The following is a 24475-nucleotide window of genomic DNA, read 5'->3' on the forward strand; positions in this document are numbered from 1 at the left end:
CTCTCAAGGATACTTTACTCTATTGGATACTTGCTGACCAGTGCAAGAGACCAGAGCAGAAGCCTTTGTATTTGGTGTGTTGCCTTTCAGTCGGGGCCAGCCAGAGGCATCGGTTTCCCAAAGAGAGCAAACCTTAAGGACAAAATTGAGGTGCGCCTAATTAAATGACATCGAACCGGTTTTAATCCAGTCTGCGATTCATACAAGATGCATACTGTACGTAATTGTTTTTATTGCCTTCAGGCAAGGCTGTCTTGCCTGAAGGCAGCCTCAAAATGCGTGAGTGAAGCAGGAATTAAAAGGGAAGGCTATTATCACAAGCACAAGAGGAAAAGAAGGACCAAAATCTACCAAGGCTATCGTGATATTTTAGAAAGGATTAGAAGTGATGTTAAAAGCCCAAAGAGATGATGTAGTTGAGTGAAAATAAAGAGAACAAGCAAACAGTACTTGACGTGGAAGCTTAAGCTAATAGATGAATATGGCAGCAAATTGAATGAGAAACTAAAATAGCTGAATTATTGCTTGAATTTATTCAGTTAATAATGTACTTACTAACTCCCCATCCATCTTAGATAATGCACCCTGTGTCCTAGAGAATTTTGAAGCCAATGTAACAAAGCTACTTGATAAATTAGTGGGACTTGAGATGAATATATACAGAGCAAATAGAACCTACAGCAGAAGAACAGAGCCTTCGGCCAACAATGTCTGTGCTGGCAAGATCATCACTTATCTACCAGTACATAACACACAACCCTCCATTCCCTGCATATCTATATGCCTATCTAAAAGTATTTTAAACATCAATAATGTATTTTCTATAACCAGCACCCCCTGGAGTTCCAGAGACTCACCACCCTCTGTGTTTAAAAACAAAACCCAGCCCCTCACTACTCTTTTAAACTTTGCCCCTCTCGTCTTAAAGCTATGCCCTCTAGTATTTGATTTTTCCATCCTGGGGAAAAACATTCTGACTGTCTACCTTATCTATGCCTCTCATAATTTCATGTATGGCTATCAAGTTTTTAAGAGGGAGTTAGATTTAGCTCTTGGGGCTAAATGAATCAAGGGATATGGGGAAAAAGCAGGAACGGTGTACTGAATTTAGATGATCAGCCATATTGAATGGCGGTGCTGGTTCGAAGGGGTGAATGGCCTACTCCTGCTCCTATTTGCTGTGTTTCTATGTTTCCATCGAGTCTCCCCGCAACCTCCGTAGTTCAAAAGAAAACAATTCAATGAAGAATAGGTTGACTGGGCTTGTATTCACTGGAATTTAGAAGGGTGAGAGGTCATCTTATAGAAACATATAACATTCTTAAGGGATTGGACAGGCTAGATGCAGGAACAATGTTCCCGATGTTGGGGGAATTCAGAGCCAGAGGTCACAGTTTAAGAATAACGGGTAGGCCATTTTGGATTGAGATGAGGAAAAACCTTTTCCCCCAGAGAGTTGTGAACCTGTAGAATTCTCTGCCACAGTGGAGGCCAATTCACTTGATGTTTTCAAGAGAGAGATAGATATAGCTCTTAGGGCAAATGGAATCAAGGGATATAACCATATATAACCATATAACAATTACAGCACGGAAACAGGCCATCTCGACCCTTCTAGTCTGTGCCAAACACGTATTCTCCCCTAGTCCCATATACCTGCGCTCAGACCATAACCCTCCATTCCTTTCCCGTCCATATAACTATCCAATTTATTTTTAAATGATAAAAACGAACCTGCCTCCACCACCTTCACTGGAAGCTCATTCCACACAGCCACCACTCTCTGAGTAAAGAAGTTCCCCCTCATGTTACCCCTAAACTTCAGTCCCTTAATTCTCAAGTCATGTCCTCTTGTTTGAATCTTCCCTACTCTCAGTGGGAAAAGCTTATCCACGTCAACTCTGTCTATCCCGCTCATCATTTTAAAGACCTCTATCAAGTCCCCCCTTAACCTTCTGCGCTCCAAAGAATAAAGCCCTAACTTGTTCAACCTTTCTCTGTAACTTAGTTGCTGAAACCCAGGCAACATTCTAGTAAATGGGATATGGGGAGGAAGCAGTTGCGGGGTGCTGATTTTGGATGATCTGCCATGATCATAGTGAATGGTGGTAATGGCTCGAAGGACCGAATGGCCAAATCCTGCACCTATTTTCTATGTTTCTATGTAATAGAAGTCTGTCCCAACCACTCCCTGCGGCTAATACCCCCAAATCCAGGCATCATTGGTGTAAAACCCCTCTGCACCCTTTTTCCAAAGCCCCAAAATCCTTCCCTCAATGGGGGCAACCAAAACTGCACATAATGCTTCAAATGTGATCTGATGAAAGTCCTAGAAAGCTGCCTTGTCATAAATATAAATATACCAATCATTTGGTATGATCTAAGGTATCGACTTTTTGTGGACACTGACACAGAGTTTTTGAAGGAAATCAGGTTTGATGGAAATCAGGTTTGAAATCTGATATATCACTGCTTTTTAACAAAATGGAAAGAAATAACCCAGGAAACTGCAGGCACACGAGCCCTGGATCACTACCGATACAGTAATTGACTCTGTGAGTCTTGGGAGTTCATTGGAGTAATTATGAATCATTTGATAAGTGGCAGTGGAGACTAGGTTCCGTGGTACTTTAAATGTTGATGTATAATTAATCCACGTGACACAAAAATCTTGATCTGTTCTTAACTATCATGGTTTCAGCATTCAGCCAATTCTGATGGAACTGTTGACGACCTTGTTACACCTGGCATCTTTGTGACACCCCAGTGGGCTATGTGAATATCTCATGGCCAACCCTGTTCCCAGCTCAGTCCAATATGAAACCAACACTCTATGATCATCAGTGCAGATTGCCCGCCCTCTAATGTACAAATGGTCGCAAAGGTGTTTTCACTCTGACCTTGGGGAAATTGGCGGGGAAAACATTGATGCATGTTGCAAAGGGAAAAAACTGAGCTGCTTGGTTGCTCTATGCTCATCACCCACTTGGTTATCACATCAAAATATTCAATCAAGTTCGGGCCACCCCTCAACAAAGCATTGCTGACTATCCTTGATTAATTTCCACCTTTTGCAGTGCTATCCATCAGATTTATTTCCATTAAGTTCCCTTCCATTGACGGCAGACTCATTGGTCCGGACATATATTTGGCTTGTCTGTGCTGCTGCCGATCAAAGACACCTTAATCATTTGCAGTCCTCTTGTTATCTGGCACTTCTGTGGCCAGAGAAGGTTTGCAAAATGAATGTGCTTTACCAACTGGCTTCCACTGTGCAATGAGGCTCTCTGGCAACAATGTGCCCTGGAAAACATGGACCCCTTATCTCAGGAACCACCTTGCAGTAAGGGTTGAGCATGCATGATGAAAGTCATGCATCCTTTGTTTAACTGAGAGAAAAGTGTTTTGAAGGTCTAAACCTCAAACCTCGCACAATGATCCTGGTCTAGCAGGCAGCAGTGATCCCTGCCATCCTGTACACTTCCGAGACTTGATCTATCCTCCGCAGGCACCACAAACTAATGTGAAAATCACCATCCAATGTATCTCCTCACTATCCTTCAAATTTTCTGACAGGGAATGTGAACCATCATCTGTGTCCACTCCCAGGACAACATCTCCAGCGTGAGGCCCCAATCACACCCGGTTACCTGCGATGGTTGACCATATTTTCAAGCATCCAATTATTAGACTCTTGAAAAAGGCAACCTGTTCCAAATTCTGCTGTGGACAGAGAAATTAAAGTACATGTGCAAAGCCTCCTTGGAAAGAGTGCACTGTCCTCACTGACTCCTAACCCCTTGCCATTAACACTCAAAATGGAGAATGCGCATTCAGGAATGCCTAGAAACTTGGATCCATTGATCAGGAACACAATGAAGCACAGGGTAGTCAGTAGAAGGAATACAGCACAATCCATCCATCCTCTCCACAAGGTCTGACATGTGACAGTTTGCAGAGTCCACATTAGCCTCCACAGAACTTTCAGGAGTGGAACCGAACCAAGTCATCCCATGCTTGTGGACTGCTCAAGAATTCAGGCATTGCTGATGCCAACAAAACAATCACCAGTAGTGGGACTAATTTCCTCTGAGGCTGCAACCAGCTCACATCAGCTTACCTTCTCCCAACTAACAATGATCTATTCTACATGTTCCTTGACCTCCATCCCCTTTGTCCTATTTTCACACCTAACACTTCCTTTTCCATGTATCTCTCTCTCCCCTGACATCAGTCTGAAGAAGGGTCTCAACCCGAACCATCACCCATTCCTTCTCTCCAGAGATGCTGCCTGTCCCGCTGAGTTACTGCAGCATTTTGTGTCTATCTTCGGTTTAAATCAGCATCTGCAGTTCCTTCCCGCTCGCTTCAGCTTACGCTGCTTAAAGTTAGCCTGCATCTACAGTACATTGGAGGAGGTGATCTGAGGTTGCTGTAGATGATGAATGCCATTGTAACTTGGTTGAAGACTGAAGGGCGCTGCGCTTGGGACTGAAGTAGATTTCCTTCACCTGCAGATTACCAGGACTCCCTTGCTTTGGAAGGAAAAGATGACTGTCAATGTGGACACCAGGAATCCAGTCCTGGATGCTGAGCGAAAAGACATTTCAATAAATTTGTGCTCATTCAAGTATGGTGAATGGGTCTTCAGTTGTTGGGTTGCACCCAACCCATCATTAGCCTCAGAATCTGCTCAATCAACCTTATTCCCTGGCCTATCTGTCTGTCCGCCTGTCCCACTGAGTTACTCCAGCATTTTGTGTCCTTATTCCTTCATCCACGTGCTGTCTATCTCTGGCGATCATTATCCCAGTCTAATGCTTCCCCATGCCATGGCATGCTCACCATCTCCACAAACCTTTCTGCCCATATTGCGCAACGTAAAAATGCTGCTGGCTTTCCGCCATCACAGGCACACCACCCAGACAAGGTGTAACACTCTTCTTCTCACAGGTGAAGATGGCACATAACCTGCACCTGCAGCAGCCGGCCAGCAGGTGTCAGGTGTGGCTGCATTCCCTTCTCACTGGAGGACAGAGGCTACATATCCATGGTTCGGCTCCTTGTGTCGCACCTCTCCCACTGAGGCTGATGCTCTGCCAATTTATAGACTCCAGGCGATTTAAGCGTCTACTACAAGTCTCATAGCTCTTGGGGCTAACGGAATCAAGGGATATGGGGAGAAAGCAGGAACGGGGTAATGATTTTGGATAATCAGCCATGATCGTGTTGAATGGCTCAAAGGGCCAAATGGCCTACCTCGGCACCTATTTTCCACGTTTCAATGTGACCCAGGCACCAGGGTCATTGCTTGAGCATTTGCTCTGCTGGAGTGGGGTCCCCTGGCAACCAGCGGCAGAGCACTCATTGAAGCCCACTACCCCATTGTTCATGGCCTGCAAACCAGGATCAACCCTACAGTTGCCTAACAGCAGTGACCTTTTTGTTTAAGATGGTTTGAGCATAGATCATAAAACATGGAACAGCACATCAGCAGGTTCTTTGGCCTATAATATCCGTGCCGAACCGTGCCAAGATAAACTAATCTCCACTGCCTGCGTGTGATCTACATCACTCCATTCCCTACATATCCAGGTGCCTATCTAAAAGCCTCTTAAATGCAACGACTGTATCTGGTTCCACCCCCACCACCCCTTCTAAATAACAAAGGCTAACAAAGGAGTTTGGTGGTTCCTGTTAGATCACCAGGCATTAACTTGCATAATGCATTGACTATGACTACACACTCACTGGCCATGAAGGGAGGAACTCCTCTGGGTAGGACTCATCTGCATTTGAGTGTGGTCACCATTAAGTGATTTGATGTCACTTAATGCTACGGAGATGCTCACAATCATCATGAAACTGTGTGCACTTATTTTATGCAGGAAGGATGATACAAAGTTGAAGAACACTGTGGCCCTCATTCCAACAGCCAATAGTGTTTGTTTCCCTTTGATTGAGGTATTTGTTATAGCTGGAACTGTCAGCGTATTGATCCCAGGGATGAGTAGGTTAACCTATGATGAGCGTATTGTCGGCACTGGCCCTGTACTCGCTGGAGTTCAGAAGAATGATGGGGACGTCATTGAAACGTATAGAATAGTGAAAGCCTTGGATAGAGTGGATGTGGAGAGGATGTTTCCCCTAGTTGGAGAGTCTAGGACTGGAGGTCATCGTCTCAGAATTAATGGCCATTCTTTTAGAAAAGAGAGGAGGAGAAATGTCTTTAGTCAGAGGGCGGTGAATCTGTGGAATTCTTTGCCACAGAAGGCTGTGGAGGCCAAGTCAGTGGATATTTTTTAAGGCAGAGATAGATTGATTCTTGATTAGTGCAGGTGTCAGAGGTTTTGGGGAGAAGGCAGGAGAATGGGGGTAGGAGGGAGAGATAGATCTGCCATGATTGAATAGCGGAGTAGACTTGATGGACTGAATGGCCTAATTCTACTCTTATCACTTATGATATTATTTCAGCGAGGAAGCTCCTGCAGAGGCATAGATGCCTTGTCCATTTTTCTCAACTGTGATGCATTGGTGACAAATGGTTTCAGAGCATCCATGGTGGATGTGACTTTGCATTGAAAGCCCTTTGCATCACTCCTCCTCAGTATTGTAGCTAGTCCTGCTCAGTATCACTGTTACAGTGGACTACCAAGGACCGGTCACTGAAACATCCATACGTCAGAGGACGATCAATGCAGCTTCCTTGGAGAAGAGACATGCACATTCAGCTCCTGGCACACTAATCCCTGTAGGTGTCAGCTGCCACAGAGGCATTTAATCTCACCAGTTGACAGCGCTGCACTCAATAGAAATCTATCAGCAGCTAAGCTGTAAGTACTTGATCCCCGTTTAATGGTGTAAGTGCAGATTCATGCTGTTGAGCACTTGATCTTTTGTGCAAGTTGTAAAGAAGGAATGGGCTGCAGGATTGAACACCAGCATGGCAAGGTATGCATTGGACCACTGAATGGCAATGATCAGCCTAGCCTGCGATACCTGAACTAGTCTATAGGATCACATGTGTTGACATCCCTCCCAATCCACATGAATCGTGCTTGGAAGTCCAGATATGTGTCAAACACCATGTTGGAGAGATGTTGGCATCCAATGCTCAACATCGGGGTATTGCAGCTAGAAGGTATGGGTTTTGAAGGGCGAGAACCTACTTGGTTAAGGTAGTATATTTTAAAATAAATTAAATAATGATGCAACAAGACTCAAGTCAGGAGTATGATGGAATACTCCTCCACTTGTCTGGATGAGCCCAGCTTCGACAGCACTCAGAATATAGCAGCTCGCTTGATACACCGTCATTCAATAACGATCCAACAAGGCTCAAGCCATGAACATGATGGAATGCTCTCCCACAACAACTTGCACCAACTTCTACCGATGGACCACAGAAAGCATTTTATCGGGATGCATCAAAAGCTTGGTTTGGGACCAGCTCCATCCAAGACCGCAAGAAATTGCAGCAAATTGTGGACGCAACCCAGACCATCACAATAACCAACCTCCCTTCCATTGACTCCATTTATACCTCACGCTGCCTCAGCATTGCCAGTAGAATAACCAAGGACAAGTCGCACCCTGGCCACTCCCTTTTCTTCCCTCTTCCATCAGGCAAAAGACATAGAAGTGTGAAAACGCACACCACCAGATTAACGGGCAGTTTCTTCCCAGCTGTTGTCAGGCAACGGAATCATCCTACCACAACCAGAGAGCAGCGCTGAACTATTATCTAGCTCATATGTGACCCTCAGACCATCCTTGATTGGACTTTGCTGGCTTTACCTTGCACTAAATGTTATTCTCTTATCATGTATCTTCTATGCACTGTGAATGGGTCGATTGTAATCCATGTATTGTCTTTCTGCTGACTGGATAGCACACAACAAAAGTTTTGCACTCTACCTCAGTACACATGACAATAAACTAATCTGAAGGTTGGCTGATCGAGTGCAGCTTCAACAATGCGCAAAACGTTCAACACCATACAGAACATAGCAGCTCACTTGATAGACACCCCATCCAGCAACGTTCTCTCACTCCACCACTGAGGCACAGTAACAGAGTTTCCATCACTTGAATTGAATTGAATTGAATACCTTTATTGTCATTCAGACCTTACGGTCTGAACGAAATTTCGTGCCTGCAGTCATACATACAATCATACAATAATAAACAACAATAAACACAAATTAACACCACCACAGTGTACCCTCCAAGCACCTCCTCACTGTGGTGGAGGCAAAAATCTTAGGGTTACTGTCTCTTCCCTCCTCTTCCCCCACTTATAAGATGCACTGCAACAACTCGCCAAAACTCCTTCTGTGACTCCTTCCAAACCTACGACCTCCATCAGCTGAAAAGGCATGAGCAGAACAAGCATGTTACCTGAAAGTTGTCCTCCAAGCCACAACCACCCCAAAGTGGAAATGAATTGCCACAACTTCACTGACATTGGGTCAAAATCCTGGAACGCTCGCTGTACCCGCATCGTGGGCATACCCACACTTTGAGCACGGCAGTGGTTCAAGAAGGTAGCTCACCATCAGCTTCACAAGGGCAGTTAAGGATGGGCCATTACGATACGATACGATAGAACTTTATTTATCCCAGGAGGGAAATTGATCTGCCAACAGTTATGAAGCACAAGATACATGAAACATGAAATTAAAGTGATGAGTGGAAAAGATTGGGGATGTGTCTGAAGAAGGATCTCGACCTGAAACGTCACCCATTCCTTCTCTCCTGAGATGCTGCCTCACCCAATGAGTTACTCCAGCAGTTTGTGTCTACCGGGGCTGTGCAAAGATTGGGGAGGGGGGAAGAGTCAGTCTACTCCATGACAGAAGGGTCGAGGACAAAAGGTTAAATGTTGGCTTTGCCTGTGAAACTCCTATTCCTTGAATGAAAACAACTTCATTTACCTAATTGGTGAGCCTCAGACTTTCCTTGATCGGACTTTGCTGCCTTTACCTTGCACTCCTTGAGGAGGAGGAGCCATCTTGGTGAACGGCTGCTAGCAGCAGCCGTCCGTCTTAAATTCGTTTTTTTTTTTTAGTTTTTAGTGAGTCCTGTTTTTTTGTTTGTAGGGGATATGGTCTTTTAATGTGGGGGGGTAGGTGTTACTTTATTTATAGGTCCCTACCTGGTCGGTGTGGCAGCCTTTTTTCCTGGGCTGCCCGTCGACCCGTCGTCGTGGCCTACCAGCGGGCTTGGAGCGCCGTTTCTTGGCGGGAACCACCCAGCACCTCGGCCTGCGTGGCGGCACTGCATTGGAGCGCTGGAGCGCTGGAGCGGAGCGGGCGATGCCTTGCCTGGGTCGCCGCGCTGGAGCTCTGGCGAGCTGGACCGCCGTGAGCAACATCTCCGGGCTGCGGGTTTGCGGAGCGGAGAGGCGGCGTGCGTAGAGGCGGCAAGGCGGCAGTGAGGAGAGCGGGCGCCGACTTTTTCATCTGGAGCCTAGGAGCGCCAAACCGACGCGGCCTTGTCGGCTTCGGCAGCCGCGGGCTCCAACCAAGAAGCGGCCGTTCCAGGTGGCCCAGCCGCCGAAAGGACTCTCCCGACGCCGGGGCAAGACCACCCGGTGAGAACGGCCAGGGACATCGGGCCTCCGTACAGGCAATTGCGGTGGCCTCAATAGGCCTGACTTTGGGGTGAACATGGGGTGGGGACTGGACATTGTGCCTTCCTCCACAGTGCTATCCACTGTGGGGGGATGATTTTTTTGTCTAACTGTAGTCTTGTAGGTCTGTGTCCAAGATGGCTGCCGTGAAGAGAGAGTGGACGCTGGCACGATTTGGTTGCCGCTGCTCTCTCTTCACACTGTGTTTTTGATTTTCTGTTTTTGGATTGAATTCTGTTTTTAATTTGTGTCATTGTGATGTCTTTAATTACTTGTTTTACTCCGATTATATGTTTTTATTCCGATTACTATGTAAGGTGTCCTTGAGATGTATGAAAGGCGCCCATTAAATAAAATTTATTATTATTATTATTAAACGTTATTCCCTTATCATGGAAATGGATCAATTGTAATCATGTATTGTCTTTCTGCTGACTGGATAGCACACGACAAAAGCTTTTCACTGTACCTCGGTACATGTGACAATAAAACTGAACCGAAGCAAGCGACATGCACATTTGTAAAGAGAAACAGCAGAGAAATAGCCTGCTTCACCCAACATTAGCTCACTGACCATCAAGCATCTTTCGGGCGGCACAGTGGTGCAGCGTTAGAGTTGCTGCCTTACAGTACTTGCAGAGCCAGAGACCCAGGCTCAATTCCGACTGCGGGTGCTGTCTGTATGGAGTTTTAACGTTCTCCCCGTGGAGCATGTTATTAGAGGGGAAAGGAACATCGGGGAAGTGGGATGTTTTTAATAGTGTACTGAAGAAAGCTCAGGATGTGGAAGGTTGCTTCTCAGACTCGATGCCTATGACTAGAGGTGTGCCTCAGGGTTTGGTGCTGGGGCCGTTACTGTTAGACATCTACATCAATGATTTGAAAGAGAACATACAGGGCAAGATTAGCAAGTTTGCTGATGATACAAAAGTTAGTGGTTTTGCAGATAGTGAAGATGGTTGTGAACAATTGCAGCAGGATCTGGATCGATTGGTTAGCTGGGCGGAGGAATGATTGATGGAATTTAATACTGAAAAGTGGGAGGTGTTGCATTTTGGGACGTCGAACAAGGGCAGGACCTACACAGTGAATGGTAGGCCTCTGGGTAGTGTTGTAGAGCAGAGGGATCTTGGATTACAGGTGCATGGTTCTTTGAAGGTCAAATCACAGGTAGATAACTTGGTCAAAAAGGCTTTTGGCACTTTGACCTTCATCAGTCGGAGTATTGAGTATAGAGGTTGGGAGGTCATGTTGCAGTTGTATAAGACATTGTTGAGACCGCATTTAGAATATTGTGTATAGGAAAGATATTGTCAAACTTGAAAGGGTTCAGGAAAGATTTACGAGGATGTTGCCAGGATGAGAGGGTGTGAGCAAAAGGGAGAGGTTGAATAGGCTGTATCTCTATTCCATGGAGCGCAGGAGAAGTAGGGGAGATCTTATGGAGGTATACAAAATAATCAGAGGAATAGATCGGGTGGATGCACAGAGTGTTTTGCCTGGAGTAGGGGAATCGAGGACCAAAGGGCATAGGTTCAAGGTGAAGGGGAAAAGATTTAATAGGTGTCCGAGAGGTAACTTTTTCCCAAAAATGGTGATGGGTGTATGGAACAAGCTGCCAGAGGAGGAAGCTGAGGCTGGGACTATCTCATTGTTTAAGAAACAGTTAGACTGGTACATGGGTAGGACAGGTTTGGAAGGATGTGGACCAAGTGCAGGCAAGTGGGACTAGTGCAGCTGGGACAGTTGGGCAGTTGGGCCGCAGGGCCCGTTTCCACAATGTATCACTCTATGATCCTATGACTCTATGACCACGTGGGCTTTCTCCGAGATCTTCGGTTTCCAAAGGTGTACAAGTTTGTAGGTTAATTGGCTTGGTGTAACTGTTAATTGTCCCTAGTGTGTAGGATAGTGCTAATGTGTGGGGACCGAAGGGCCTGTTTCCGCTCAGTATCTCTAAAAACTAAAAAAAAAATCTACCTACTTACTCAGAACTTGATCATCATCTGGAGAATGCAGGTGTCCCCTTTGGCCATTACCTTTCAAAAGAGGTATACCCTTTTAGATACTGCTGAGGGGCATGAGCCGTTGGGTGAGCGGAAATATCAGTGAGGTCCGTTGCACTCAGTATGGCCCTGTGGCACGGCATGGATGGGTAATGTCAAGCACAGCAATGGTGATGAGAGTGATTAGTGAGAGGCTTGGGGCAGCAATCAAGACTGTAGGATGGTGTGTTGCCTCCCTGGTGCCAGGGTCCAGAATGCTTCAGACCTGCTGCATGATATTCTCACAGGGCAGGGTGATCAGCCAGAAGTTGTTCTGTATGTTGGCACATATGACATAGGTAGGAAAGGGGATGAGGTCCTGGAAAATCAATTATAAAAAATGATTAAATGAAGATTTCAAAAAAGCAGGACATCCATGGTAGTGGTCGCTGGATTACTCCAGGTGCCCCGTGCTAGAACAGTGATCACTGCTCCCAATAGCCTCACCCATACACACTTCGATGACTTGTCCTTCCCAATTTCCAAATTCCCCCTCCCCTCACCTGAGGAAATGTTCCTGAACACATTTGACAGATTTCAGTCCGTCTAAGTCCTTAGCATTGACAGTCCAGTCTATGTTGTGAAGGATAAAATCACTTATTATGACAACCTTGTTCGGCTTGCAGTTACCTGCAATCCCCAGGTAGTTCCGGGCACCACATTATAGGAAAAATGTTGTCAAGCTGGAAAGGGTACAGAGAAGATTTACAAGGATGTTGCCAGGACTAGAGGGTCTGAGCTATAGGGATAGGTTGAGTAGGCTTAGACTCTATTCCTTGGAGCACAGGAGGTTGAGGTGTGATCTTATAGAGGTACATAAAATCAGAGAGGAATAAATCAGGTAGATGTACAAAGTCTCTTGCCTGGAGTAGGTGAATCGAAGACCAGAGAACATATGTTTAAGGTGAAGGGGAAAAGATTTAATAGGAATATGAGCGGTAACTTTTTTCACACAAAGGTTGGTGGGTGTATGGAACAAGCTGCCAGAGGAGGTAGTTGAGGCAACTTGTTCCATACACCCACCATCCTTTGTGTGAAAAAGTAACCGCTCAGATTCCTATTAAATGTCGTCAAGCTGACATTTGTACCGCCAACTTTTAAGAAACAGTTAGACACGTACATGGATAGGACAGGTTTGGAGGGATATACTGTACACTGCATTGAGAAAGTATTCAGACCCCTTCACTTTTTCCACATTTTGTTACATTACTGCCTTATTCTAAAATTGGTTACAGTCATTTTCTTTTATCATCAATCTACGCACAATACCTCATAATATAAAAGCAAAAACAGGTGTTTAGTAATTATTGTAAAATAATTAAAAATAAATAACTGAAATATCACATTTACATAAGTATTCAGACCCTTTACTCAGTACTTTATTGAGGCACCTTTGGCAGTGATTACAATCTCAAGTCTTCTTGGGTATCACGCTACAAGCTTGGCACACCTGTATTTGGGTAATTTATCCCATTCTTCTCTGCAGATCCTCTCAAGCTCTGTCAGGTTGGATGGGGAGTGTCGATGCACAGCTATTTTCAGATCCCTCCAGAAATTTTCTATCGGGTTCAAGTCCAGGCTCTGGCCGGGCCACTTACGGACATTCACAGACTTGTCACAAAGCCACTCTTGTGTTGTCTTGGACGTGAGCTTTAGGTCGTTGTCCTGTTGGAAGGTAAACGTCTGCCCCAGTCCGAGGTCCTGAATGCTCTGGAGCAGGTTTTCATCAAGGATCTCTCTATACTTTGGTCCGTTCATCTTTACCTCGATCCTGACTGGTCTCCCAGTTCCTACCGCTGAAAAACATCCCTACAGCATGATGCTGCCACCACAATGCTTCACCGTAGATATGGTATTGGCCAGGTGATGAGCGGTGCCTGGTTTCCTCCAGACGTGACACTTGGCATTCAGGCCAAAGAGTTCAATCTTGGTTTCATCAGGCCAGGGAATCTTGTTTAGGTGCCTTTTGGCAAACTCCAAGCGGGCTGTCATGTGCCTTTAACTGAGGAGTGGCTTCTGTCTGGCCACTCTACAATAAAGGCCTGATTGGTGGAGTGCTGCAGATATAGTTGTCCTTCTGGAAGTTTCTCCCATCTCCACAGAGGAACTCTGGAGCTCTGTCAGAGTGACCATCGGGTTCTTGGTCACCTCCCTGAATATGTTAGTAAGTCTCTATCCTAAGGCCCTTCTCCCCCGATTGCTCAGTTTGGCCAGGCTCTATGAAGAGTCCTGGTGGTTTCAAAGTTCTATTTAAGAATGACGGAGGCCACTGTGCTCTTCGGGACCTGCAATGCTCCAAAAAACGTTTCCCCCAGATCTGTGTCTCAACACAGTCCTGTCTCGGAGGTCTACAGACAATTCCTTCGTCTTCATGGCTTGTTTTTTGCTCTGACATGCACTGTCAATGGTGGGACCTTATATAGACAGGTGTGTGCCTTTCCAAATCATGTACAATCAATTTAATTTACCACTTGTAGACTCCTATCAAGTTGTAGAAACATCTCAAGGATAATCAATGGAAACACGATGCACCAAAGCTCAATTTTGAGAGTCACAGCAAAGGGTCTGAATACTTACGTAAATGTGATATTTCAGTTATTTATTTTTAATTATTTTGCAATAATTACTAAACACCTGTTTTCGCTTTTATATTATGAGGTATTGTGCGTAGATTGATGATTTAAAAAAATGACTGTAACCAATTTTAGAATAAAGCTGTAATGTAACAAAATGTGGAAAAAGTGAAGGGGGGTCTGAATACTTTCTCAATGCACTGTAGGCCAAATGCGGGCAGGTGGGACTAGAGTAGCTGGGACATATTGGGCAAGTTGTGGGCAAGTTGGGCCGAAGGGCCTGTTTCCACAATGTATCACTCTGCCACTCTATGACTATGACACACATGTTTAACATCTGATTGATATCCATCTGTTTACTAGGATTTAAATGTGTACCAATATCCTCTTTTCTGTACAAACACTCTTGTTTTTACATTTCCAGTCGACCCTTTTAGACTCGCAATCAATAATTTTCTGAGCATTCTATTTGCTACGAGGGAGTTATTAAGGGCAACATTATATTTTTTAAGCTTTGAGTTTGATGACTTGTTGCTTGCTGTTGAAGGCATTCAAGATTTCACAATTTGTTGCACATGGAATTATTTAACCTACTGAGTTGCAGGTGCTGGACTCACAACTCTCTATGATACATTTTCAAATTAAATAAGCTATGATAACTGCTGCTTAATATGGGTCTGCAAAATAGTCTGGAAGCTGGTGAATGGAATTATTTTTTTTCCTATATCTGCCAAATTAATCCAACAACCTATGCAGTATTATGGTCAAAGGCTTTCTCAATAGAAATTGTACTTAAACTCCAGCAGTTTCAACATTTCCAATCTACACAGCATGCCTGCGTTATTGAAGATTATTTGAGGAAAAACATCCCAAAACATAGAAACATAGAAACATAGAAACATAGAAAGTAGGTGCGAGAGTAGACCACCAGGTCCGTCGAGCCCGCACCGCCATTCGCTCATGGCTGAACACTAAACAGACACACTTACCCACAAACAGTAGACACAAGACACAGAACACAAGACACTACCCTCCCCTTTATACCGCTATCACCCCTCTCCACCCCAAGAACCTCGTGATCTCCTGGGGGAGGCAAAAAACCGGATAAAAAGCCAGGTCCAATTCGGGAAAAAAATCCGGGAAATTCCTCTCCGACCCCAATCCAGGCGATCGACACTTGTCCAGGAGATCACTCAGGTCTTACTATACTAACCATACCTAGGTCCATATCCCTGCCCTCTCCCCGTAGCCCCTTATCCCCTGGGCAGCTAAAAAACCATCTATTTTAGTCTTAAATATATTTAAAGTTTCTGCTTCCACTGCTCCCTGGGGCAGTGAATTCCATAAATTAACCACCCTCTGGGTGAAGAAGTTCTTCCTCATCTCAGTTTTAAAAGAGCCCCCCCTTATTCTGCAACTATGTCCTCTAGTTCTAGTTTCCCCGATCATTGGGAACATCCTCGGTGCATCCACCCGATCAAGGCCCCTCACGATCTTATATGTTTCAATGAGATCGCCTCTCATTCTTCTAAACTCCAAAGAGTAGAGTTCCAGCCTACTTAACCTTTCCTCATATGTCAATCCCCTCATTGCAGGAATTAATCTTGTAAACCTTCGCTGCACTGCCTCCAGGGCTAGTACATCCTTTCTTAAGTATGGACCCCAGAACTGTACACAGTATTCCAAATGTGGTCTCACTAATACTGTGTACAGCTGCAGCAAGACCTCCGTGTTTTTATACTCAATCCCCCTAGCAATAAAGGCCAAAACTCCATTGGCCTTCCTGATTGCTTGCTGCACCTGCATACTAACTTTTAGTGATTCATGTACTAATACCCCTAGATCCCTTTGCGTTGCATTACAACGCAGCTCCTCCTCATTTAGAAAATAACTTGCCCTATCATTTTTTTTCCCAAAGTGAATGACTTCACATTTATTAGTATTAAATTTCATCTGCCAAGTTGTTGCCCACTCACCTAGCTTATCTATATCCTTTTGCAGACTCTTCCTATCCTCCTCATCCCCTACTTTTCCTCCCATTTTGTATCGTCCGCAAATTTTGATATATTACACTTGGTTCCCTCCTCCAAATCATTTATATAAATTGTGAACAACTGGGGTCCCAGCACCGACCCTTGCGGAACCCCGCTAGTTACCGGTTGCCATCCCGAGTATGAACCATTTATCCCCACTCTCTGCTTCCTATTTGTTAGCCAATCCTCTACCCATGCTAATATATTACCCCCAATCCCATAATTTTTTATTTTTAGCAATAGTCTCTTATGTGGCACCTTGTCAAAAGCCTTTTGGAAGTCCAAGTATACCACATCCACCGGTTCCCCTTTATCCACCCGGGTTGTTACTTCCTCAAAGAATTCGAGCAGATTCGTTAAACAGGACTTTCCCTTCACAAAACCATGCTGGTTCTGTCCGATGAAGTCATGTTTATCCAAGTGCCCCGTTAGTGTTTCTTTAATAATTGTCTCTAACATTTTACCCACCACCGATGTTAGACTAACCGGTCTATAGTTACCCGCCTTCTGTTTACTTCCTTTTTTAAATATAGGTGTTACATTGGCCATTTTCCAATCCACTGGGACCGTTCCTGCCTCCAGGGAGTTTTGGAAAATTATCACCAATGCATCCACAATCCCCACCGCTATCTCCCTCAAAACCCTTGGATGTAATCCATCAGGCCCAGGGGATTTATCCTCCTTCAGTCTCATTAATTTCCCTAATACCACCTCCTTGGTGATCTTAATAGTATTTAGCTCCTCCATTCCTACCGCCCCCTGTTTATCCAGCGTTGGAATATTTTTTGTGTCTTCTATGGTGAAGACTGATACAAAATACTCGTTTAATGCCTTTGCCATTTCCATGTTCCCCACCAACAACTCTCCAGTCTCACCCTCCAATGGACCAACGTTCACCTTAGCCACCCTTTTTCTTTTTATATAGCTATAAAAACTCTTACTATTAGTTTTTATGTTGTTCGCTAAATTCCTTTCATAGTCTATTTTCCCCGTCTTAATTAATCTCTTAGTTATTTTTTGCTGACCTTTAAATGCTTCCCAATCCTCTACCCTCCCACTATCTCTGGCTACCTTATATGCCCTTGCCTTCAGCCGAATACTATCCTTTATAGTTTTACTGAGCCATGGCTGACTGTTCTTACCCTTACCCCTTTTTTTCTTCATAGGAATAAATTTTTCTTGAAGGTTATACAGTATACCCTTAAACGTACACCACTGCTCATGTACCGTCTTATTCTTGAGTCTGCTATCCCAGTCAACTTTGATCAGCTCAGTCCTCATACCTTCATAATCCCCCTTATTTAGACTAAGCACCCTAGCCTGAGTTTCAACCTGCTCCCCTTCTATTTGAATATGGAATTCGACCATATTGTGGTCACTTGTTCCCAACGAGTCCCTAACTATGACATTTTTAATTAATCCTGCTTCATTACACAGGACCAGATCCAAGATTGCCTCCCCCCTTGTCGGTTCTGTGACATACTGTTCTAGGAACCCGTCTCTAATACATTCTATGAACTCTTCCTCTAGTCTACCCTGCCCAGTTTGGTTTGCCCAATTAATATGAAAATTGAAGTCCCCCATGATTACAGCAGTTCCCTTTTTACATGCGTCAACTATTTGCAGATTTATGTTCTGACTAACAGCGTCACAGCTATTTGGAGGTCTATAAATTACACCCACTAGTGTTTTTTTCCCCTTATTATTCTCTATCTGTACCCAAGCTGTTTCACTATCCTGATCCTTCAACGCAATATCCTTCCTCTCTATTGCCGTTATTCCCTCCCTTATTAAAAGGGCCACCCCTCCTCCCTTTCTTTCCTGTCTACCTTTCCTAATTGTCGAGTACCCCTCTATATTTAACTCCCAGTCCTGATCCCCTTGCAGCCATGTCTCCGTAATGGCCACGATATCATAACTATATATACTTAATTGCACCGTTAATTCATTTATCTTATTACGAATACTCCGTGCATTTAGATAAAGCACTTTCAGATGATTTTTACTACCCTTCCTTTCCGTTTTTGCCCCTTTTACATCTAGAGCTTTATCTTCACACATTCTGTCTCCTGTCTCATTTTGACTTACCGCTTCCCCACTGATACCCTGCTCTATTTCCTCTACCCCTGCCGTTATTACCCCCCTTGATACCTCCCCCCCGCTACTTAGTTTAAAGACCTCTCTACTGCCCTAGTTATATGATTAGCCAGGACCCCAGTCCCAGCACCGTTCAGGTGAAGTCCATCCTTACAGAACAGATCCCCCCTGTCCCAGTACTGGTGCCAGTGGCCCAAGAAACCAAACCCATTATTCCCACACCAGTCTTTGAGCCACGCATTTAGCTTTTTAATTTTACGTACCCTCGCCGATTTGGCCCGTGGCTCAGGTAGCAATCCGGAGATCAGTACCCTCGAGGTTCTGCTTTTTAATTTATTCCCTAACTGCTCAAACTCCTTCAGCAGATCCTCCTTCCTCGTCCTTCCTATGTCATTGGTCCCCACATGGACCACGACCACTGGATCCTCCCCCTCCCACTGCAAATTTCTCTCCAGCATCGCAGAGATATCCTTAACCCTAGCACCGGGTAGGCAACACAGCCTTCGGGACATGTTCTGCTGGCCGCAGAGAACCTTATCTACCCCCCGAATAATACTATCCCCTATCACTACGGCATTTCTTCTAACTCCCCCCTCTGGAATGGCCTCCTGATCCACGGTGCTGCAGCCAGGTTGCTCATCCCTCCCACAGCCCCTGATCCCGTCCTTACATTGAGTAAGAGCCTCGGTCATGCTCGTCAGGGACAAGGGCTGTGGCTCCTGCCGCATCTCCTCCTGGTTCCCCCTACCTGCCTCGCTTATGGCCACACCTTCCTTTCCTTGCTCACTGCCTACTGAATTAGTTAAACTGGTCGGTGTGACCATCCCCTGGCACAAAACATCCAGGTAATACTCCCCCTCCCTGATGTACCGCAGCGTATGAAGATGGGTCTCCAGCTCATCAATGCGGAGCTGGAGTTCCTCTAGCCTCAAACACTTACTGCAGCTGTAGGGATCTTCTACATCAATGGTGTCGACAAATTCCCACATCTCGCAGTATTGGCACATCTCCTGACCGCCCATCTTATATAAGTAATTAACTGGTCCTATTTAAGAATCCCCTACTGTATTGATACACCCCTTATTTATATAATCCTACCTCCTATAAATGGGAAAGTACTCACCCCAGCCGTAAATTACCTACTGGTTTGGCTGTCTAGTGGTAATTCCTTCCGCTCTTCCTATCTGGTCCACTGCTCCCTTGCAGTGCGTGGCAAACCTCTTTGCCTCTGTTAGTCTCTGTTAGTCTCTCGAGTCTCTCGAGCCACGGCTCCGTCCGTCCTCCCTCGGCGACAGCACCTGTGGCACCGCGGTCGTGACGTACCTTCCGTTCCTGCAGAGCCTTCCTGTCCTGGGCGGAGTCTGCAGCTAACTGTGTGCTCACGTCCGGTAGGTCAGCCTAAAGTCTGCCTGCCCTTGGCCTCTACTTTAACTGTTTTCACTTCTCTCCTCCCACTTGGGCTAGAGCCAATCAGTCGTATCTCTTGCTTAACTCCTGCTGCTGTTGCTCCTCTGCATATTCAAAAATATCACTTTTCTAAACATGTGAGATTTGCGCAAATTAATAGGACTTGATTTCATTCAACGTCCCCAGAAAATATATTTCCAAGTGAGAATGTTGCGTGACTTGGAATCCACCATAAAGCATGCCCAAGGGGCAGCTGTCTATGACTTTCGAGGTTGTGTGACAGGTGGTGCTCTTCCTTATGATGGCGAGGGAGCTTCGGAGGCTGTATCCGCCTCCTGTCCACCTGCTACGTGAACCCTTTGCAGGCTTTTTAATCGACGGACTGAAGTGAGAGATGGAGATGGCAGTGCAGTGGGATGCTCTGTTCCAAATGCAATGCTTGACATAAGCAGGAGTGAGATGGCATGGTGTCAAGGAAGAAAGAGGACACTGCAATCAAAACCAATGGGGTAAATTGGCAATGTCAATAATAAGACTACTGGTAAATAATTTACATTAGAGTCATAGCATGGAAACAGGCCCTTCGGCCGCCCTTGGTCAATCCATCACTTTCACTTCTTACTATATGTGAAGAAGCATTCTTCAACATCTTTGAATCTGCACACATAGAACGTTTGTTAATGTATTTGGAGATGTAGCTTTTATTTGCAACCATGGTGTGTGGCTTGCAGACGGTGGAGGGTCATTTTGGCGTAATAGGTTGAGGGTTTGGCTGCAGCCAAGGCCACCTCTGACATGCTCTTTCAACACTACACTTGAATATCTGAACCAGATCGCATTCCGGTGAATGGTACTCACAGGATTTTGTTGCTCGGGCATAGGGCAAGGATAATTGCATTGACATAAAGGACAATAGAACACAAGAGAGTGTAGATGCTGGAATCGCGAGCAAAAGTGCTGGAAGAACTCGGCAGGCCAAGCAGTATCTGGGGAAGGAATGCACAGGGTGACATATCAGGTTGGGACCCTTCCTCGGACTGCTTCAGACTCAATCTGATTCAAACCTGACCCAAAATGATGCCAGTACTTTGTGTAATGGAAAAGGGAAAAGATTTGGGACTACCATTTTCTGATGCCAGGCACTAACATGATGCAAAGTAACCTTGACTCTCTCATTTGAAGTTCAAATAGTTGCAAGATGTTGCTGCTTTCAGGCACAGATTGTCTCTCTATTTATGCCACAAGCTGATGTGGAGGTCCTCATATGAACGTGAATGAACAACTTGTGCCTGGAAGGTGAGAGAGCTTTCTTGAACCTCATCCAACCTCGTCGGTTGCATTCGGTGTTCCCAATGTGGCCTCCTCGGCGTTATCAAGACCAGGCGTAGGCGAGGTGACTGTTTCACCAAACTTCTGCACTCTGTCTGACAAATATTTCTGGAGCCTGTTTGTTAGCCCCTTTCCATTCCCATATCAATCTTCCTGTCCTCTGCCTCCTCCATTGCCAGAGTCAGGTCAATTTCAAACTGGACAAGCAGCACCTTGTATTCTGCTTGGGTGGCTAACAATCCAACAGCATGAACCTTGGCAAGACATGAGTTTTCCAAATTTCCTAATAACCCTTTTCTTCCACCTTATTTCCAATCTTCTCCCTTCCCCATCGGCACAGCATTTCTCCACAGCTTCTGTCACCCAGTCCCTTTCTTCTCCCCCTTCCGCTTATCTAGCACCGGTCCCAACTCTGAGTCCCTCATTCATCTTTTATTCCTCCTTCAACCCCATCCCATCCCCCCCCCCCCCCCCTTAGCGCTCCCTCTGGCACCCTTCAATCTCCACTTCACCTCTGGCCTTTGTTGGTATGTCCAACCAACAGCCAATCACCCCTCTTCACCCTAATGGAACTGTCACTTGGCAGGTATTGCCCCATCCCTTCCCCTCACCTCTCATTACAAGCCTCTTCCCTTCTACTCCATCAGGGAGAAGAACCATTAACATAGTCTGTCCATTTCCCTCCACATTGTGCGGCATGGTGGCGCAGCAGCAGAGTTGTTGCTTTATAGCACTTGCAGCGCCAGAGACCCGGGTTCGATCCTGTCGATGGGTGCTGTCTGTTTGAAGTTTGTATGTTCTCCTCGTGACCGCGTGGGTTTTCTCCGAGATCTTCAGTTTTCTCCCACATTCCAAAGACGTAGGTAGGTTTGTAGGTAAACTGGCTTGGTAAATGTAAAAATTGTCCCTAGTGTGTGTAGGATTGTGTTAATATGCGGGGATCGCTGGTCGGCTTCGACTCAGTGGGCTGAAGGGCCTGTTTCCGCGCTGTATCTCTAAACAAATAAATTAAATATGCTACCTAGCCTGGTGAGTTTCTCCATCCATTTGTTTGTTGCTGATTAAATAAACCTAGATGGAGAAAATGAGCCACGAGAAGGACAAATCAAGTCTGTGAAGTATTTTACACGGATTACATGAGTGAGTTGAACTTGGCAGTGAGGGGAAAATGTGAAGTCTTCACTTGGATGGAAAGACGTTTACTTTGAATGGTTAGAGAATAGTAAATGTGAGTGTAGTGTACAAAAAGATGTGGTGAGCAGATGCGTAAAATGACAAAAAATAATATTTGGGTGCTCAGTAATTACAGAAGGCAAACGGTATGCCGACCTTTATTGAAAGTGGAATAACGTTCAAAACTAAAGAGGTCTTGCTGTGTTTATACAGGAATTTGAAGCAGTACTTCGAGGATTGTGTTCATTTTTATTTCTTGTACCGAAAGAAGGATGTACTCATAGGCATGGAGTCACAATGTTTATTTGTTTTGTCCTTTGTGGAACATGAATAAGATTGGCCTCTACTAGCACAGGAGTGAAATGTAAGCACATGGTGTAATTAACAGGTTAAGTGTTCAGATTCCTTTTCTGCAAGAATGAAGAATATAGAGCTGATGGAATAGTTTCAGGATATGTTCCATATATCTATTGCAAGAGTACAAATCTCACACATAATCAAGGCTCAGAATTGGCAAGACTGAGTGGGAAAATTCACCAGACTTTTAATCACTAAATAATTTCTACCTTTACCTTCAAACTGTTGCAATTTGGAGACAATTTGCTGTAATTCACCCTCTCTGAAAATTTCATATTCTCTCTTAAGCCCCTGTCCCACTTTGGAGACCTAAACAGCAAACTCTCATGACCTTGCCCACCACCCAAAAAAAAATCAAGGTCGAGGTGACCTGCAACCTCCTACCACCTCCCACAAATATGTTGAAAACCTTCCTCGACTAGGAAGAAAACCGGCTTCGACTAGACCTGCGACAAAAAAATAATCGATTTTAAAAACGGCAACCTATTTTTAGTCCAGCCCGGTTTTAATCATGATGAAAAATTAGCAGCAACCTAGATGAAGCCTCGACCACGCAGAAACCACTTTCGACCATTAGGAAGAGTGACCAAAACCTCCGGTGACCTCATGGAAACCTTGGGTGGCAAGCAAGGTCACCAGAGGTTGCTGTTTAGGTCTCCAAAGTGGGACAGGGGCTTAAGAATGGTCAAATAGCCATGGCATCTGGACCATATATCTATTAATTTTAACATGTTTATTTAAACAAAAGAGATTGCTCTGTTATACAAGATAAAGTTCTAAATTTGGGCAAGGTTAACATTGACTGCATTAGGCAAGTTGATTGCAAAGGCTGATTGGGACAGGCTGTTATCGAATATAGGGACCTCTGACAAGAGGAAAGCTCATAAAAGTGATATAAGATCATCGTCTGGAATGATCTGTCATTTTCATACCTTGCCCTTCCATATCTCTAGTCTCCCTCTCCCCTGACTCTGTCTGATGAAGGGTCTCGACCCGAAACATCACCCATTCCTTCTCTCCAGAGATGCTGCCTGTCCTGCTGACTTAGTCCAGCATTTTGTGTCCATCTTAGTAATTGAGGGCCTGAATGTTCCTGTTGGATTGAAGGAGTACGCTGGCAGGATTAGGGAACCCTGGTTGCTGAGTGATATCTCTTCATGAAAAAGATGCAGGAAAATGTCAGGTATAGGCAATTGTGATCAAACAACTCACTTGAAGATTATAAGGGATGGGGGAGTACATTTAAGAAGGACATTTTGGATGGAAGCACAAAAAGAGGATATGAGATATTTCTGGCAACCATAGAAACTAGATATATAGAATATAGGAGCAGGAATAGGCCATTCGGCCCTTAAAGCCAGCACCGCCATTCAATATGATCATGGCTGATCAAATGTTTGGTAAACCCTTTGGAATGTCACGAAAAAACATCACGTTTGGGTGAGTCTTTACCTTCATCTTGCCTTGTCTCCTGATTTCCTTTACACTTTGCTCTTTGGATTTTATGTGGTGACTCATTGTTTGTATATCTATTCCAATGGCTCTCTGAAGAGTAGTTATAAACACAACACAGCAAATCTTGACTGTTACGTCTTGCCTTCCTGTGTTCTCTGTCTGATGCCAATAAACTGGATAGCTCTATCAATTGCTATTATAAATCCTTCATTGTCAAAGAGCTTTAAATTTGGCTCAGCTTTGAGATTTAAACACAAAGATATTTTGGCTTAACATAACTTTTAGATTCATAATCAGTTGTAGCAGTCACGCCAAAGGGATGTGCAATTCACATGCATTAAATACCACATCAAGCATCATTGATTGGACTCC

This window comes from Amblyraja radiata, chromosome 3, assembly GCF_010909765.2.
Source record: "Amblyraja radiata isolate CabotCenter1 chromosome 3, sAmbRad1.1.pri, whole genome shotgun sequence".
NCBI lineage: Eukaryota > Metazoa > Chordata > Chondrichthyes > Rajiformes > Rajidae > Amblyraja > Amblyraja radiata.